Source organism: Molossus molossus, unplaced genomic scaffold (genome assembly GCF_014108415.1).
Source record: "Molossus molossus isolate mMolMol1 unplaced genomic scaffold, mMolMol1.p scaffold_m16_p_1, whole genome shotgun sequence".
Taxonomy (NCBI): Eukaryota; Metazoa; Chordata; class Mammalia; order Chiroptera; family Molossidae; genus Molossus; species Molossus molossus.
In genome coordinates this window covers 77,878,304-77,884,872 of record NW_023425344.1, presented here as the reverse complement: position 1 = coordinate 77,884,872, position 6,569 = coordinate 77,878,304, and positions in this window count along the sequence as shown.

Here is a 6,569-nt window from a genome sequence, read left to right as displayed (position 1 = left end):
CTGAATCCCTAGGTGATAAAGGCTGAACCATTTTGTATTTGCATGTCCCTGAGCCTAGAGTGAATGCCAGTGAGCTCTTCCCATGGCTTCCCCTCACTTCACTGCTCTGCCTAAGGAGACTTTCTCCACAGGCTTCCTTACTCTTCTCTAAAGCAGTTCCCACCATCGTCTCAGACTCAGTTACTCTCTATACCGACCCTTCTTAAGTTGTCTTCCTAGCGTGTCACTCCCTGGCGTTTTTTTTACATTTCCCTGTTTATTTTCTATTTCTCGCAGTAGGATGATCAAGCAGGCAGAGATCTAGTCCAACTTTACATCTCTGGATTCCCAGTACCTATCACGTGGTATATGCTCAATGAATGTTTACTAAGTGAAGTTGAATGTTCCCCACAGAGTAAATATCTTGATTCCACAAACAGCATATTTTATTTGTATGCTTTCAAAATAGGTGGTTTACTTTAAAAGATAAATACTTCATTTCTTCAAAACAGACGTATTTGGCTTTTCCATAGTCTTGAAAAGAAAATGAACTTGAAGTCCTTTAAGTAAATCATACCTAAAACTTTTAAAGATTATTTTTAAATGGTGAATTTAAAATTGTACCTGAGGTCAGTTTTAAAAGAAGACGGTCTGGTCGACAAGAACTCAAGGCTGTTGACACCCTCCAAGCTTCATAATGGATCTATACTGAGTTGTCCTTAATTTCCTTAAATATTTGCACTTGAGCTGGAGTTCTTAATTGTTAGCGACAGCCTAACATCTAATGCTTCCAAAGGAATATAGCTATCTCCCTTCCGTTTCTTCCACGGTTGCTCCAAGGAGCCTACTGGCTCCCCGCTTGTTAAGATACACGACACAGCTTAGCAACATGGTAACATTCCTTAGAGAAACCTGAGTTCCAGAACTTCTGCACCTGCCATTCTTCTCAGAGCTCCATCTCCTACCGCTTGACAAAACCACATGACAGCATGACTCGTTTTAGATGCGTGATAGATGGAATCAGATGCAAGAGAAAGAGAAGAAAAGACAGCAATTTTAATCATATTGATAATTCTCCCCCTGATTCTGCTTAAAGAACACATATCATGTAGAGGTAATCAAACTGAGCTCATCCTAAACCTCTAGCAAGAAAGCATGAATGATTTTGAAGATAGCCGTCATCCTGCTGTGGTTGTCAGGATGCCCGTGCTGATCACCTGTATAGCAGGCTTGAAAAAAATTGAAATGTTAATGGAAGGTCATAAACATTAAGTAATACAGCTCAAGTAATAACATTGCCTATGAAAAGTGAAGATGGAATCCTACACAGTAATTTCATATATGCACATAGATTCACATATAGTACATACACATATGTTGCTGTCAGCTATCAGGATTATATGTACTGGTACTTCCCAATTTTTTTTTTTTTAGACCACACACGATTTTTATTTTCTGAATTACAGTTTCTGAAAGCGATGTAGATCATTTCTGAAGGGCTAATACCAATTTAAAACAATGCAAGAGTAGACTCTCGCTCGGTCTATTTTCTTGACTGGCCCCAAGCATTAAAGGCTCAAGGTCGCTGCACGCCCAGCCCCCATTCAGGACCTGAGCCACAAGACTTGACTGTGTTGTGTGGGGGATTTAAAGGATTTTCTAAGGGAATTTTGGCGTTTTGAAATTTTTATTCTACACTTTGTGTGAGTTGGGAATTCATTTGACACAGCTAGTAAGAGACTTACTTCTCCCTCACATGAAAGAGTTCAGCAGCCCAGGGTTGGTCTGGAAGCTCTGTGGCGTTGTTTTGGATCTGGACCTGTTCCATGTTGTAGTTCCATCTTCTTTAATGTGTGGCTTCTCTTCTTGAAGTTCTCTCTTGCCCAGTTCTAGTCTTCCAAATGGCTGCTGTATTTCCAGACATCAACTCCATAGTCCAGGCAGAAAACAAGAGGAAATGGGGTAAGGCAGACAAGGACACATGCTGACCCTGTGCTGCCTCCGTAATCCCATTTCCATGAGTCCCAGACAATAATCTAGATGTGAGGGAGGATAGAAAATGTAGCTTCCCACGTGGTTATGGGGTTGGGGGTAAGTTACTAAACAAAGAGAGAGAAAACATATATTGGGTTATAAACAGCAATCTCTAATGAAGATCCTGACATTCGTACTGAACCCCTGTGTAAGAAGTATCTACACTCTATATAGTTGTACCTTTCCTTAGAGAGGGCTGAAGCCATTACAGGGAGACACTGTTGGCTTTGTAACTATGGTTTTGTTATATTTACTGTATGGAGCCCTTTGGGGACCTTTCTCATCTCATGACTACGGAAGAAAATCAGTGATTTTTAAAACACTGCGGTCGTTATAAGCAGGATGCTCCAGAGGCTGTTCATTGTCCACAGACATTTTGAGTATTGTCTGGACTGAATTGTGTCCTCCAAAATTCATATGTTGAAGCACTAAGTCCCAGTGTGACTGTATTTGGAAATAGGACTTCAGGAGGTACTTCAGGTTACAAGAGGTCATAAAGGTGGGTCCCAATCTGATAGGACTGGCGTCCTTAGAAGAAGAAGAGACACCAGAGCTTTCTCCCCTCTCTCTCCATGCACACATAGAAGAAAGGCCTTGTGAACCTAGAGGTTATTATGCTAAGTGAAAGAGTCAGGGAAAAGACAAATGCCACATGATTTCACTTGTATGTGGAATCGTATGAACAACATAAATGAACAAAAAAAACAAACAGGCTCATAGATACAGAGAACAGACTGATGGTTGCCAGAGGGGAGCGGGTTGGGGGACTGGATGAAAAAGATGAAGGAATTGAGAAGTACAGATTGGAAGTTACAAAATAGTCATGGGGATGTAAAGTACAGCACAGGAAATACAGTCAATAATATTATAATAACTATGTATGCTGCCCACTGGGTACTGGAAATATCAGGAAGAACACTTTGTAAAGTAGATGTTTGGCGAACCACTATGCTATACAACTGAAACTAATACAAAATAATGTAAACTGTAATTTAAATTTTTTTAATTGAAGAAAGAAGAAGAAGAAGAAGGAGGAGGAGGAGGAGGAGGAGGAGGAGGAGGAGGAGGAGGGAAGGAAGGAAGGAAGGAAGGAAGGAAGGAAGGAAGGAAGGAAGGAAGGAAGGAAGGAAGGAAGAAGAAGGAAGAAGGAAGAAGGAAGAAGGAAGAAGGAAGAAGAAAGAAGAAAAGCTGCCCTGTGGGGAATAAGGAGGCCCCTAGCCAAGAACCAACCCTGCCAGCACCAGCCTCTCCGACTTCTGGCCTCCAGAACTGTGAAACGTTTTTTCCTGCTTTATAATCTACCCAGTTTGTGGCATTCTGTTACGGCAGCTCAAGCAGATTAATACAAGTGTAAATATTTAGGACACTCTGTAGGTACATTTTCGTCATGTATAAGTAGTGTGGCCAGATCTTGGAGCTGTGAACTTATTAGGTCTATTCATTCTTATCTTCATTTTGTACTTATTGTAAAAATGCTACTGGTGTCTAATGAACATGTAAGAGGGCAAAGTAAAAAATTTATTGAAGAAGTGCCTCTGTCAATTACATGTTTGCTAAGCAGGACATGGTGGGTGGTCTCTCAGCCCTATCTATGTATGTCTTTTCTTTTTGTCATTGTGTTGAATCTGACTTCTTTAGCTCAGCATTATGTTGATAAAATTCATCCATGTTGTGGGAGTAATTGTAGTTGAATTTTATTTCTGTATGGCATCAAATGATAGAAAAGGCCACAATTTATTTATTCTTATGCTGATAGACATTTGGGTTGTATATATGTTTGGCTGTTTTGAAGAATGCTTCTATGAACATTTTTGTGCATGAATTTCTATTGAATTGCATATATATAAAGGGATTGCTGAGTCATAGGTTGTATATCTTTAATTTAGTAGGTAAGGCCAAAACTTTCTTAAGGTCATAGTGTCAATTTGTGTTCCTATCAATGATGTATAAGAGTTCAGATTGCTCTGTATCCTTACAAACACTTGGTATTATGTCTATAAATTTTAGAGAGTTTGAGTGGTGATTAGTGGTATCTAATTGTGACTTTAAAATTTTATTTATTCATTTATTGGAGGTAGAAGTTGTGTACAATAAAATTCATCTTTTTAAAGGAATACAGTTCAATGAGTTTTGGCAAATGTGTACATATCCAGTTATATAACCATGACCACAATCAAGGTCTAGAATATGTCCAACAACACAGAAGTTCCCTCATGTTCCTTCACAGTAAGTCTTCTTCCCCCTTCCCAATAGCCTTACAAACACTAATCTATCCTCTGTCCCTATAGTTTTACCTTTTGAGAATGTTCTACAAATGGCATATAGGCTTTGAATCTGGCTTCTTTTGCTTGGCACAGTATTTTGGAGATTTATCTATGTTGCTATTTTTATTGTAGTTCTCTCCCTTTTACTGATGAGTAGAATTTTATTGTTGGGATGCACCACAATTTATCCATTAGCTAGCTGACAAGGGTGCTTCCAGTTTTTATTATTATGAATAAAACTGCTATGAACATTTTTGTACCAGTCTTTGTTTTTATTCCTCTGGGTAGGTAACTAGTAGTAAAATTGCCATGATCACCTTACATCTTATCTGCCCTTTGGAATGTAAATGACAAAAGAAGAGTATCTGGACACTTAAATATTTTCTGAGTACTTACTATTGCCAATAACTGACCTACATACCTACCATGCATACATTATTTAATATACGAACAATACACAAGACCTCTGTGACCCAGAACGATTCGGGGAGTTATACAAGGTCACATAGTCTTTGTCTGAGTTGGCATTTTCTAACTCAGGCTTATTGAACTAACAGCCATATTCTCAGACTCTGGGAGTAAATGTTGCTCAGATTCCTGAAGATTGATTCAGAGCAGCAGCCAAAACCCATGATGGATGTGAAAGTGCTGTGCAAATAGTAAAGCAACGTGTGAAGTCAAGTGTTAATATGATGTGCTGAATTCGATTAAGGGCTGCAGATGATACAATTCGACACACTTAGCTACAGCCTGGAATAAGAGCTGTTAGAGAAGCACAGTTACTGGTGAAGAGCATGGATTTTGTAATCAGACAAACTTGAATTTGAATCCTGGCTCTGAATTGTACTGGAGGCTTGGCCTTATAAAATTATGTAATCACTCCTTGGATTAGATCTGCATTGGATAAAGAATAAAACATTACTGGATAAGATTTTTTTTTTTAATCCTCAACCGAGGACATTTTTCCATTTTTTGTTCAGATAGAGCGGGAGGGAGAGAGAGGAAGAGAGAGAGAGAGAAAACATCGATGTGAAGGGACACATCGAGTGGCTGCCACCGCACAACCAACCAGGGCCGGGGACAAACTGCAACCGAGGTACGTGCCCTTAGCGGGAACCGAACCCGGGTCTCTCTGTACCGCAGGCCGACGCTCCAACCGCTGAGCCAAACCGGCCAGGGCTACTGGATAAGATTTTTAAGAGGACTGAAAGAAATAATGTTCAAGAAAAAAAGTCCTAAAATTTGTATGAAACCACAAAAGACCCCAAATAGCCAAAGCAATCCTGAAGAAAAGGAACAAATCCAGAGATATCCCACTTTCTGAATTCAAACAATACTAAAAAGCTAGTAATACTAAAAGTAGTAATAAAAACAGTATGGTACTGGGATAAAAATAGACACATGGACCAATAGAACAGAATAAAGAACCCAGAATCACAACTCCACATACACAGTCAACTGCTATTTGACAAGGAGCCAAGGATACCCAATGGGGAAAGGATAGTCTTTTCAACAAACAATGTTGGGGAAACGATAAATACATGCAGAACCATGAATCTGAACCCCCATCTTACACCACTCACAAAAACTGACTTAAAATGAATAAAAGCCTTAAACATAAGACCCACTACATAAAAACTCATAGGTGAAAATGTAGGGGAGAAGCTCCTCAACATTGGTCTTGGCAACAATTTTCTGGATTTGACACCAAAAGCAAAAATCAACAAATGGGACGACATCAAACTTAAAAGCTCTGTACAACAAATTAACAAAGCAAAAAGTCAACCTATAGAATGGGATAAAATTTGGGAGAACTGTATATCAGGTAAAGGATTAACATCCAAAATATATAAAGAACATTTACAACTCAATAACAACAAAAAAATGATTCAATTAAAAAATAAACAGAGCCCTGGCCAGTTTGGCTCAGCGGTTAGAGCGTCGGCCTGCGGTCCTGAGAGACCCGGGTTCGGTTCCCGCTAGGGGCACGTACCTCGGTTGCAGTTTGTCCCCAGCCCTGATTGGTCGTATGGGTGGCAACCACTCGACGTGTCCCTTTCACGTCGATGTTTCTCTCTCTCTCTCTCCCTCCCACACTCTATCTGAACAAAAAATAGAAAAAATGTCCTCGGGTGAGGATAAAAATAAATAAATAAATAAATAAATAAATAAATAAATAAATAAATAAATAAATAAACAGAGAAACTGAATAGACATTTTTCCAAAAAGACATCCAGATGGCCAATAGTGATGGATTAGTGATATTGAAAGATGCTCAATATCACCAGTCAT